At 32.4% G+C, this 13,353-nt stretch overlaps 1 protein-coding gene across 7 annotated transcripts in view; it reads left to right on the forward strand.

Moving 5' to 3' along the window:
- Pgant9 (polypeptide N-acetylgalactosaminyltransferase 9) overlaps window positions 1-13,353 on the forward strand; it is a 201,516-nt gene that overhangs the window by 102,525 nt on the left and 85,638 nt on the right. For all 7 annotated transcript variants that reach the window (XM_083057830.1, XM_083057861.1, XM_083057851.1 and 4 more), the window contains one exon: window positions 3,146-3,206. The gene's annotated coding sequence lies outside the window, so the exon portion shown is untranslated. The remainder of the gene's footprint in view (window positions 1-3,145; window positions 3,207-13,353) is intronic.

Raw genomic sequence — 13,353 nt, forward strand, 5'->3', positions numbered from 1 at the left:
GTTTCCATTCTTCCGATCGATGTAACTACATGATTGCGATTGCGCTTTAAATTTCATGTTTAAGTGAGAATGTATCATTAATTTAAAATGGGCTTTATATTGAACTTCAAGTAAAATAATTGATGATTGATATGATTAAAATAAATTTCTGAACGTTACACGGTTTCCGGATATATTGCGGTTGAATTTTCAATCTCCATAGTGCACTTTAATTGACTCGAAATGATTATAACCATTGTATGTAACGATGGTTGCAATATTCAATTCGTGTTTTTAGTCTGACCTACCGTGATTTTGTTACCGAATCGTTGGATTTTTATTTTATTATTTATTGACTTCACAAAAACGTTCACTTGAACTCACCCAGCAGATTATACTTAAAATAAATGTCATTTTTTCGATAAACAATAGATAGAAATAAAAAAATCATCTGTCCCGATTTTACAATATTCTACTCGCGATGCATGACAAAATATACACATATATATGTTTATATTTTCAGCGTATGAATGTTAGTGTTTATTTAATTTTTATTGCAATCTTAATTGTACACATTACTATAAGATCATATATTTTATTTTTATGATACTAGACAACACAAGCGCGCGCCATTTCATTTAAAGATTTTAATTAATTTTATTTAATTTTTTATGCGGTAATGGGGATGCATATAATATGTTGAAAATATTAAAATAATAATATGTTCTAAATAATATATTATAATATCTTTTATCCGCGATTAATATTTTTTGACAAAATTCAGTTTATAATTGTCAAAAATACTATATGAATTTTAAACATTATAACATCCTTTTCTAAAAAAAGGCATGTTAATAGCGCGCGCGCGATACTATATGTATACATGACTTAATATTAATAATTAATTAAAACTCGAAGGAGATTCGTTCGAAAAGATATAGCTTTAGAAAAAAAAAATATTAATCGAGAATAAGGTATTATAACATTATTTACAACATATTACTATTTTATAACTTTTGCCATATTATTATTTTAAAATTTAATTAGCAAATTATAACATATACACAATATAAATATAAATATATAAACTAGAATATTTAATTAGCAAATTTTCGCTTTATTAATAATTTTTGATAAAAATCAGCTGATTAAAGCGTTAATTTGCTAATTAATTTTTAAAATAATATGTTATAAAAATTAAAATAATGTTTTAAATAATATGTTATAATACTTTAAACACGATTAATATTTTTGACAGTTATCAGCTGATTTCTGTCAAAAAATATTAATTGACAATAAGGTATTATAACATATTATTTACAACATATAACTATTTTAATTTTTTACCATATTATTATTTTAAAATTTAATTAGCAAATTAACGCTTTAATCAGCTGATTTCTGTGAAAAAATATTAATCGAGCGGCTGTCATCGCAAAGGTTAACAGTTTTAACAGTTGTTTAAAATAAAATAAAATAAAATTAAATTAAATCTTTGAATAAAATGGCGCTTGTGTTGTCTAGTGATATATAAAGTGTGTGTTATTTTTTATTGTTTTTGACTCGCAATTATGATTTTATGTTAATGATTAAGTGATTGCGCGACGAAAAGTCTAACCGTAGTGAGAAATGGTTGACTCGTACTACTTAATCTATCTACATTCTTATTTTGCGCATAATAAAATTATGATATATAAAGTGCGTGTTATTTTTTATTGTTTTTGACTCGCATTTATGATTTTATGTTAATGATTAAGTGATTGCGCGACGAAAAGGCTAACCGTAGTGAGAAATGGTTGACTCGTACTACTTAATCTATCTACATTCTTACTTTGCGCATAATAAAATTATGATATATAATGTGCGTGCTATTTTTTATTATTTTTGACTCGCATTTATGATTATATGTTACTGATTAAATGATTGCGCGACGAAAAGGCTAAACGTAGTGCAAAATTGTTGACTCGTACTACTTAATTTATCTATATTCTTACTTTGCGCATAATAAAATTATGATATATAAAGTGCATGTAATTTTTTATCGTTTTTGATTCGTATTAACTATTTTATATTAATAACTGAGTGATTGCGCGACGAAAAAGCTAAACGTAGTGAGAAATGGTTGACTCGTACTACTTAATCTATCTACATTCTTACTTTGCGCATAATCAAATTATGATATATAAAGTGCGTGTTATTTTTTATTGTTTTTGACTCGCATTTATGATTTTATCTTAATGATGAAATAATTGCGCGACGAAAAGGCTAAACGTAGTGAGAAATTGTTGACTCGTACTACTTAATCTATCTAAATTTTTACTTTGCGCATAATAAAATTACAATATATATAGTGCGTATAATTGTTTATTCTTTTTGATTTGTATTAATGATTTCATACTAATTGCTGAGTGATTGCGCGACGAAAAAGATGAATAACATATTATTTTAAAAATTAATTAGCAAATTAACGCTTTAATCGGCTGATTTTTATAAAAAAATATTAATAAAGCAAAAATTTGCTAATTAAATATTCTAGTTTATATATTTATATTTATATTGTGTATGTTAGAATTTGCTAATTAAATTTTAAAATAATAATATGGTAAAAGTTATAAAATAGTAATATGTTGTAAATGATATGTTATAATACCTTATTCTCGATTAATATTTTTTCTTTCTGTATCTTTTAAAGCTATATCTTTTCGAACGAATCTCCTTCGAGTTTTAATTAATTATTAATATTAAGTCATGTATATAGTATCGCGCGCGCGTTACTAGAGTGAAGTTGCCGATGTTTGTAGCCTCGGCCATTACCGAAACGCCGCGAGTATCAGGCAGTTGGAGCTGCGTCCCGCTGTGATTAATTAGTAAGCATAATCGTTAGAAACGATTTCTAACCTTTGTATTGTAATATTTATCAATCGCATATCATAATTTCAACGTTAATGTGTATAGTCGTAATTGTTCGAGACGCATATTTCACGAAAAATTGGATGCAAAATCTCTTGCCAACATAACCCAACTTAATCTGTTTTTGCGCGCTCGAATGTGTTACGATCCGTGGATATATCTATCGTTAATTCTAGCTTACATACTTATATTGTGTATGTTGTAATGCGAAATAATAAGATTATTCTAATATATGTATGTATTTTATTTGTTACAGGTAGCATTGCGATACACAGTGCGATTCACGCGTCGTGTCGGGAGTGCCGTGTAAAGTATCGGTGAGTGAGAAATTGTTTATTTTATATTTTATAATATTTCTATAGCGATAATGGGGCGATATAAATATATATCATATGTTGAAAATATTAAAATAGTAACATCTATGTTTTAAATAATATGTTTTAATATCTTATCCGCGATTAATATTTTTTGACAAAAATCAGCTCTGAGATAATTGTCAAAAATATTAATCGAATTTAAAATATTATAACATCCCTTTCTAAAAAAAGGCACGTTAAGTCGATTCTTGCAAGTATTGGTGCATCTTTTCCGATGCTGATTAACTGTTTCGATTCGCATTGTGGGTTATATTCGTAGCATCGAGAGACAGTCAATCAGCATCGCGGGAAAGAGGCAACAGTACTTGTGAGAATTGACTTAACATGCCTTTTTTAGAAAGGGAATCGTAGCAAAATTTACGCATTATTGGGTCAATCAAATTTACGCAGATTTATACATAAATTTGCAAAAATTAAACTGAAAAGTGGCGGTTATACTGAAACTAACAAGTTTTTGTACACAAAGATGTTACATTTAACTTTAGAATACATTCACATTTTAGCAACTTTCAAAAGAAGTTATTCGGATGTTAAATATTATTCTATTTTTTTATTTTCATGTGAATTATATAACAATGCTTGCATATAAACTTTATAATTCATAATAATTTTGAAGTATTCCATTCCACGAGTAAAAGGTCGTAATAAAGTAGTAAAATATCTAACATAGATCAGTATCACACATCAAAATAACAGCGTAAAGTTTTTAAAAAGAGGTTAAGAGGGGTAACAAAGGGACACTTAGCGTACTTGTCACAGTGATAAACATTTTTTCTTTAAATTTAACGAGGGCGATCTTGATTTTAATTAAAAAAAATTTTTTTTCTGACAAATAATTGTCGCTATATGTTTTCTGGCGCGGGATGCAAATTGTGACGAAAAACACTGGCATTTATTTATAATGCGTATTCTTATATAATGGATGTAGCCATAAAAAGCGCCATTTGAACGCGGTATTTAAAAACCCGGCATACCTCTGCGAAACGAGCGATAAATTTCTTCGTATGCAAATTCTCTCGAAATAATCACGCACGCGCGTCAATAACGGAAACTCGAAACCGGTATAAGTACGAATAATTTCCTCTCTGCGAAAGAAAAGCGGGTGGTAGGTAGGTAGGTTACCACCGCAATTTGGTGGTAACAAGTCAGTGCCGCGCGCGCGGTCATCAGAAATAGATGCAAAGTAGGCAATTAACGGCGAGGGGGAAAATCGCGCCGGGAAAATCGCTCTGATTGGCTCTCCGGGTGGTAAACGATCTTGGTGGGTCCTCCTAGCCGCGCGGTGTGCATTCGGGTAAATTGCATTTCGATCGACCCAGTTTTTATTTCAATTTGTCGTGAATTTATGTGCGAATTATCGGAGAAAGAATACAGGGAGGGAGAGAGGAATCGAGAGCGGCGGAGATGAAAGAGCCCTCGTGGGGAAAAGGAACAGTATATAGGGAGAGAGAGAAGAGGTATCGAGAGCAGAGAAGAGGAAAGGTGGCACGATTTACTCGCGTCGTTTCTCGGCCTTCTCTCTCGCTAACTACGATTCAATTTGCATTTCATCCAATAAATCGCGCCTCTCGTCGCGCCTTTGCCTCGGTATACACGTCGACGTGTTTTCCCGTGAATTCTTCATCTCCTTACATCTCTCCCGACGTCTCGCAAATTCCTCAGATATTCTCTCCCTCTGATTTAACGAACGTCATTCCTCCCTTCTCCCCCTTACGAGATGTCTCGGAATTGATAAAATTACTTCTCCCTGTCATTTGTTTACGAGAGGCTCTGAAAGTAACTAACGCGCTCACAATTTATCTTATCATAAACAACACGTGCCTCAATGATAAGAAACATGAAATTTCTCGACACAGACACACACAAGGAGGGTATGTATATTTTATTTATCAGATCTGATAGGTTGTTAGATATTGCGTGCATCAACTGCGTGAAGTCCTTGCTGATGATAAGGAAGCATGTAACGTTTACACGCAAGGGCACGCGTGTTTTAATTATTATCGTTTGTAACAGATAGGCGCCTAGATGAAATCTGTATTGAAACAAATTATTCTTACACAAAAATTAGAAGCAAAATTGAAATAATTCTCAAGAGAAATGTAAATAGAATTGGGGAAATTCTTCTGAAACCTTTAACAGGTAGTTCTCTGAAATATAAATAACGAGCGATACCACACGCCGTATAAAATAGGTATAAATTCAAGATTTTTACTCTAAATATAAGCATTTGTGTAAGCATTTGTCAAACGTTACAGTTTAATGACGTACAATTATATTAATGTACCAGACTATTGCCATTATTAGGAACATATCGATGTGAACTCTATTATAAAGATCGCGATATTTCGATCTCAGTCCTCGGCATTTCCCAGAATACGGGAGCCTCTTAAATAGCGTACAAATAGTTGGCGTTCATTCTTCGCGTGACACGGGCGCGCTAATACTTCACCGATTTTCCAAGCAACGACCCGTTCGTTCTCCTTCGCTCGCCCCCGACTATATTGCAATTGTAACCCTTTTCCTCCGTGCGTGCGACACGGAAGAAGATCCACTCCGATAAAAAGCGCCGTTGTGTTGTCGACCGTTGCAACAAATACATCTACCGGTCGATCCGGCGAATTTTCTAGCGAATGGTTTACAACGGTAACGACATTACGTTAGCAGGGCCCGGCAATGGTAAATTAAGGTATCCAGAGGCCGAAGATTGAAACGAATTTTTTTCAGGAATTAAGTTTTTTACTCGACGAAAAAAAAGTAAAAAATGCAAAATTTGACGGGGGTAGATGCTGCACAAAACTGTATTCGGAAATCGATAGGTACGTAAAATCGTTTTGAAAGCGATCGTTACATCGCAACATCCGATTTCGAAATCGGTGACGTTTATTCGGTTTACGATGCGGAATAACGCGCGGAGCAAAATTCGCATTAATATATCTCGCAAATATTTTTACGAGACAGATTTCGCGTGGATTAAAAATTACCCAGGCAGCCCAGAAATTTCTCATAAATTTGATTGAGAGAGCCGTAAAAAAAAATAAATAAATAAAACGAAATAGGAAAGAAAACAACGGGTGCAAAAAGTATCGCATCGACGTTACGTCTCTCGTATTTTCGCAAAACCCGAAAAACGTTTTTGCAAGTGAGAAGGGCGGAGAGATAGCCGCGGTCATCGTACACGCACCGGAAATATTTCGTCGGCATGCAAGCCGCAATTTAGATTACCAGGGACAGGAAGGGGGGCGAGTGGGTAGTAGCTTGCCTGGGAAAATGCTGGACGTTGAAATAGGCAATTTTTTTCTTCCATCACGGCGTTGCGGCCACGCGTCGAACATTTGCAAACACGTCGATTCCGCGCGTGCATTTCTCTCTGTCTCTCTTTTTTTTATATTTTTTATATTTTTTTAGCTCTCTCTCTCCCTCTCCCTCTTTCGAGACCATCCGGTATCTCTCTGCCCTCTCTTTCAACGTGGCGATATGAATTTTCGCATGCGCCGAATCGAAAATTGTTTCTGCCTCCAGCATCTCCTACGCCCGATAACTGGGAAACGTTTTTTACCCTCGTTGACAAAAACGACCATTTTCTCTGATCCATATATACATGCGCCGCTCCTGCCGGCACGCACGCGTGTACCTTCGCTTGCACGGAATATCTTCGTTTTTTTTGTTTTTTTAAATGTTTTTCTATTTTTTTCCATCGTCGTAAATCCGAAGAGTACATTTTATATCTCGCGGCGCATCTACTCCAAGCGGATTTTTTTCGGGCAAATAGACGCGTTGAAAAACGCACGGATATACGCGCCGTGTCTCTACTATATGTGATTCTCGGAGCTTATTGCGAAACTTCGCGTTTGGCTTGCGGCCTGTATATACACCGCATGCGTGTACGAAAGATAACGGGAAACGCGAATCGTCATGATACTCGCGAAATCATGATCTTCCTTCTGTCCTTTTCGCTTATTTTATTCTCTTTTATTCGAAATGCCTTTTTATTTGAGTCCTAACATGTTTGATTACCAAATCATTCTTTTGTTTCTGAATTTTATATTTATATAAAAATAGATTTAGTCTAATAGAACGTTTTAAAAAAGTTATTTCTTTTCTGACACTGCTAAAAACGATATGCGAGTATAAATTAAACAATAACTTTTTTTTTATTGTAGCGGAGTTTGCTTAGAGCGATTTTTTCTGCTCAATTTGTTTTTTATGAAATAAAAAAATATCATTTTCACGACGAAATAGCGATAGAAAGGTGAAGTATGATGTGGCATGAGATAATAAAAGACATGAATTTTCGTCAATATAAATTTTACTCAAGGGTCCGCGAATGATTCATCTTTCTTTATTCAACGTGACGGCACAATTGACCTTTTTCCATCCCTACACCTCGTCTCCTAAGTTTAGCATAACAACGGACGGATGTCACCACAGAGAATTTCTATGGCTTCTTAAAACGGTAGCTTCTTAAAACTGTATGTAGATTCGAGAGATGATTGCCCTTGACGTAAAATATCATTTTTTCGAGAAAACTGATATTTTACTCGGTTGACATTTCGTGGATATTCTGTCATGCACAAATTTAAATTATGCATATTTTAAAAGAATCATAAATGTGCTCAAGAAGTTTTATATACTAATTATAAATTTTCAACTTTTTAAATATAAAATATTTTTTAATTTTTATAAATTTCTAGTCATATATAAAAATGATAAATAAACAATTTGTGTTAATAAAATTTGCGTGATTAGATTGTACGATAAAAATTAAGTAGACAAAATTAACGATTAATTTTTCTCATTTCTAATTTATTTCATTTCCTATATAATTAATCTTGCAGAATAACTAATTTTCAGAGTGACTATATAATATTTAGATCTAAAAATTTATTTCTTGCCTTTTTATCTTTCTGTCACTATTTATCACGTAAAGTACATTTTTTCTATTTTGTACAAAACGTATTGAATAGAACACACAGAATAGGGAAACAGAAAATATAATTCTAAACAAACTTCATTATGATCAAAAAGATTTTTGTTTAACTAGAACAACACAAGCGCGCGCTACGCGCATTCCTCGATTTTATATAAAAAAGAATGATATTTTTATATGAAGTTTGTTTAAACTTGATTAATATTTTTTGACAGAAATCAGAAATCATTAAAGAGTTAATTTGCTAATTAATTTTTAAAATAATATGTTATAAAAATTAAAATAATAATATGTTTTAAATAATATGTGTCATAATTCTTTAAACTTGATTAATATTTTTGACAGTCAGCTGATTTCTGTCAAAAAATATTAATCGCAGATAAGGCATTATAACATATTATTTATAACATATTAGTATTTTACATTTTATAACATATTATTTTAAAATTTAATTAGCAAATTAACGCTTTATTAATATTTTTGACAGAAATCAGCTGATTAAAGCGTTAATTTGCTATAATAATGTTATAAAAATTGAAATAATATGTTATAATTTTTTAAACTCGATTAAAATTTTTGACAGTTATCAGCTGATTTCTGTCAAAAAACATTAATCGCAGATAAGACATTATAGCATATTATTTACAATATATTAGTATTTTAATATTTTTAACATATTATTTTACAATTTAATTAGCAAATTAACGCTAAAATAATATGTTTTAAATAAAATGTTATAATACTTTAAACTCGATTAATATTTTTTGACAGTTATCAGCTGATTTCTTTATCATTCTTTTTAACATAAAATCGAGGAATAGTGCATGCTTTATGTTGTTCTGGTCCCTTTCTAAAAGAGACATGTTAAGTCGATTCTCGCAAGTATTGTTGCCTCTTTTTCGCAATGTTAATTAGCTGTCTCGATTTGCGTTGTGCGTTATATTTATAGCATCGAGAGGCTGTCATCGCAAGGGTTAGCAGTTTGACAGTTTGTACAAAATAAAATAAAATAAAATAATATGTCTTACTTTAAATTCGATTAATATTTTTGATAGTTATCAGCTGATTTCTGTCAAAAAATATTAATCGCGGACAAGGTATATATTATAAGTATATATTATAACATATTCTATTATTTACAACATATTATAATTAAAATAATATTTTGTAAGTAATATAATATGTTATAATACTTTATCAGCGATTAATATTTTTTTACAGTAATCAACTGATAACTGTCCAAAATATTAATCGAATTTAAAGTATTGTAACATATTATTTAAAACATAATATTATTTTATTTTATTTTATTTTGAACAAACTGTTATTCTGCTAATTCTCGCGATGACAGCTGCTCGATGCTATGAATATAATGCACAACACGAATCGAGACAACTAATCAACATCGCGAAAAAGCAACAACAATGTAAATAATATGCTTCTTTTAGAAAGGGATTTGTATACGCATTGCTTATAATTTTAATGCAGTATTACATGAAATTTGTGTCACACATATTCAGCAAGTATATTGAAATTTATTAATTTCTCAATATAAATTTCTTAACAAAACTACTGGAGAAACGCTATTTATTTTATATGAATTTATTCTTAATTTATTGTTTGTGGATTTTCAAATGTTTTGTTAGGTTTTCCGAGATATCTTGTTCTCTATAACATCGTTTATCTTTGCGAGAAATGCCGAAGAGCATTTCCATTGCGGGCTTTCTTATCTCATATTCCACCTCAGTTGTTTTGATTTCTTGCAGCGTCTTTACCTTACAAGATTTTTCCGCTACTTGAAGTAGTAATAAGACTTTATGGGTCAAAGCGTGGTTAGTAAAATTAAAATAATGGATTAAATAATTTCCTTTTAATTATATTAAATGATAAATGATTAAGACGATTATATTAATTTACTCAATAAAGATGTTACTCTTTTTTTAGTTCTTTAAAACACACTATATTAAATTTATTACAAATGAAATTGCTTTAATTAAAAACAGATTGCATATAAATCATTATTGCATTTAAATGTGTAAGTTTATAAGGCAAAGGCACAAGATAAAAAAGGAAAATGAAAAGAGTTGTAGTTTAGATTGATCCATTCCGATTTCTCACAAAGTACTCTCATCTTGGACGATCACATCGCGAAGTAAAGACGCGCGTTTAAGAGCTCCATTAATCGGTCCATCACGATGAGATTCCGTGGTAAATCTAATTTATCGAAAATCGACGTCGGATCAATGTAACGTCAATGTCACTCGAGAGAGAGACGCCAATCGTCCCGGAACAATGCGACGATGTAACGGTGATGTTGCGCCAGGCGCTTACCTCGTGAACAATGAAGTTTATACGATGCCGAGTGCCGTTATCTTATGACGACGCGGAGGATTAAGCTTCAAGCACCAACGGAGCTTGCGCTCCTAACGGCTGGTTATGGTGCTCCGGAGCGTATCCGCATCGGAACGTTTGCTATATTCATCGTCGCCCATTCTCGCAAATTCTGTCCATGCGCGCGGTTTCCGACGCGACACCCGCGATGAGAATGTTTCCGTGCGAGCACGTGGAAATGACGTTTATATTATTCTCTTTATTCTTTATATTCCTCGTCCCGCCACAATTGATACTCCACTAAAAAAATAGAGATTAAAATGAAACTGAAGTATAAGTATATAACATCTCGTGGGATTAAAAAGAAAATTTAAATTTAAATATTAATTGTATTTAAATTTGAAGATGAAAGGATGAGAGGAAGTATATAAAATTATAAATGTGTATCTCTCTGAAATTTGCATAATTCGAAAGACGTTCGGTTAGCGAATTCGGAAATACAGAATTTCGTTTCTGAATTTTTCGAATCTCTCGTCGGAGAATATTATGGTTCGCATGTACAGTGCTGAGCTCATGGAAGTTCCTTCACTCTCAGCATCGCGGTGCCTTTCTCTAATACTGGAGATCTCGTCGTGATTATTAAATAAGGCGCGGCGAAAGTGGCGGTGACGCGGATGGTTAGCGGCCGAGGGCAGGAAATCATGCATAATTCAACGGCGAGAAGTTCGTCCACGGTGGCATGGATGCTCCAGGAGCCGAGAGTATCGCTGCTGCCGCTGCTGCTGCATCTTGGCGCAAGGAATAACGGTACTTTGTTCTTTGCCGTTCCCGGCGCGGCTACTCTCGTGCTGCTTTGCGGTTCGCGTAATCGTACCAAGCCATTAACATCGGCCAACTTTTTGCGACATTTCGAGGACTCGACTCCCGGTTGTTGGAGGATGTTTCAACTGGAAACTCCTTCTGGGAACTCCTCGAAGAATTTTAATGGCGCAAAGACAAATTGTCGTCTATCGGACGAATGTTAATTCCGTCGACGTAATTCTACACCGGGGAAACTTTCGAAGCGTTTGCGCAAATTGTGAAGAAACATAACATCGACGAAACAGTTAATTTAACGATTTATCATTTAATTACTTACTCTTAACGTTTAAGTTGTAATTTTTAAATATATTGATAAATGTATATTGCATCTCTCGAATTTTATATGAATCTGAAAAGAGATTTAATTTTAACATAACATAATGTTAAATAACACGAAAAAAACATCATTCTTTTAAAATTCAATTGAGCTTTTTAAAAACAGAACGTATACGATAATATTGCAACGTTTTTGGTTGGTTATTTCTAAAATTATCTGTAAATTTAGTCTCTATCACTCTTTCAGAATACACTTGCGGATTTGAAAAATTTAGAAAAAATCACACTATAAAATTCTAAAAGGGATTTGATTCATTCGTTGTTTTATCCTGCCACTCCGTGCGTGCATTTTCTCGATGCATATCGAAAATATTCATCGCGCTTTCATGTGCTTCCGATGTATCACCTATAAAATCGTGCGACGCGAATACCTTTAGTGTAATCGTATGGAAGAGACAAGAAACGACATTTCCAATATGACGAAAATGCGAAATGAATCCGTCCTGTAAATCCGTCCGATGTAATCATTAATAATCAAAGTATTTCATGAAATTTTAATATTCGTTTTTTATTAAACTTTAAAATATTGAAAAAATTTAAATACTGTGAAAAAAATATACAATTATAATGTTTTTTTTTGCAGATATTTTAAATACATATACAATTATACATTTTAAAAATATTTAAAAATTTTTAACATTTTGATGTTTAAATAAACAAAAATATTGAACAAAAAATATGATTTAATTATACCTATATATTATATAATTGTTTTTATTATTTATATTTATCTTTCTGATGCATCTGCATTGTTCCGAGATCATTTGCTTCTTTTGGGGTGACATCGACATTGCATTGATCCGGCGTCCGTTTTGAATCTACTATCTCGAATCACAAATGTCATTTGGTCCATATTCCGGATGTAACTGATATTATAATAATCAATAATCAATATTTCTGCAGATATAATAGAAGTGATAATAATAATCGTCGTTGAATCAATAACTATTCCGGAATAAAATAGAAACTGAAAGATTATCTTATATATAATATATATCAGTTAATTATGTACATGCAATTACTCGTGAATAGGATATCCAGTTTAGAAATAGCGTTCAAAGAATCATACACTCGTCATTAAGCTCTGAATGGACATACGTACTTCTAGAAATAGATATGTTGTTCCACTCCATTGCTACTGCGCGATATATGATTTATCGATCACAGCTTATTGATGATGACAGAAAAGATCGCACACGTTGCTAACGCTACACGCTATTCACGCTTCCGTTTGTACACCCATAGATGCTCTTAATCCTTTCGATCCGCAGCGTTGAATGCATCGCTGCGACAAATTACTAGGTTCGTGCGCGAACACGACTGAAAGAGCTCCGCAAATCTGCTATCAAACAATTCAACGAGACACTGCGATATGTAATACAAAACAAAATATGGAGTACTAAAACTAGTAACGCGGAATATCAAGAATAACCAGTGTCAAAAATATGATTTATATATCTATATAAAAATCGTTTTTCCGTAATACCTTCTCTCGATAGTATTTTAGGACCGTGTTTCGCGGAAGGATCGAATAAGCGAACAAACTATTATATATTGCATGATGTTGTAGAATGAAACAGTACGTCATATAATAATTTATTCGCCCAACAATAATAATAACAATAATAATAC

This window comes from Prenolepis imparis, unplaced genomic scaffold (genome assembly GCF_030444845.1).
Source record: "Prenolepis imparis isolate NDT839.2.m4 unplaced genomic scaffold, iyPreImpa1.0 SCAF_2, whole genome shotgun sequence".
Classification (NCBI taxonomy): Eukaryota; Metazoa; Arthropoda; class Insecta; order Hymenoptera; family Formicidae; genus Prenolepis; species Prenolepis imparis.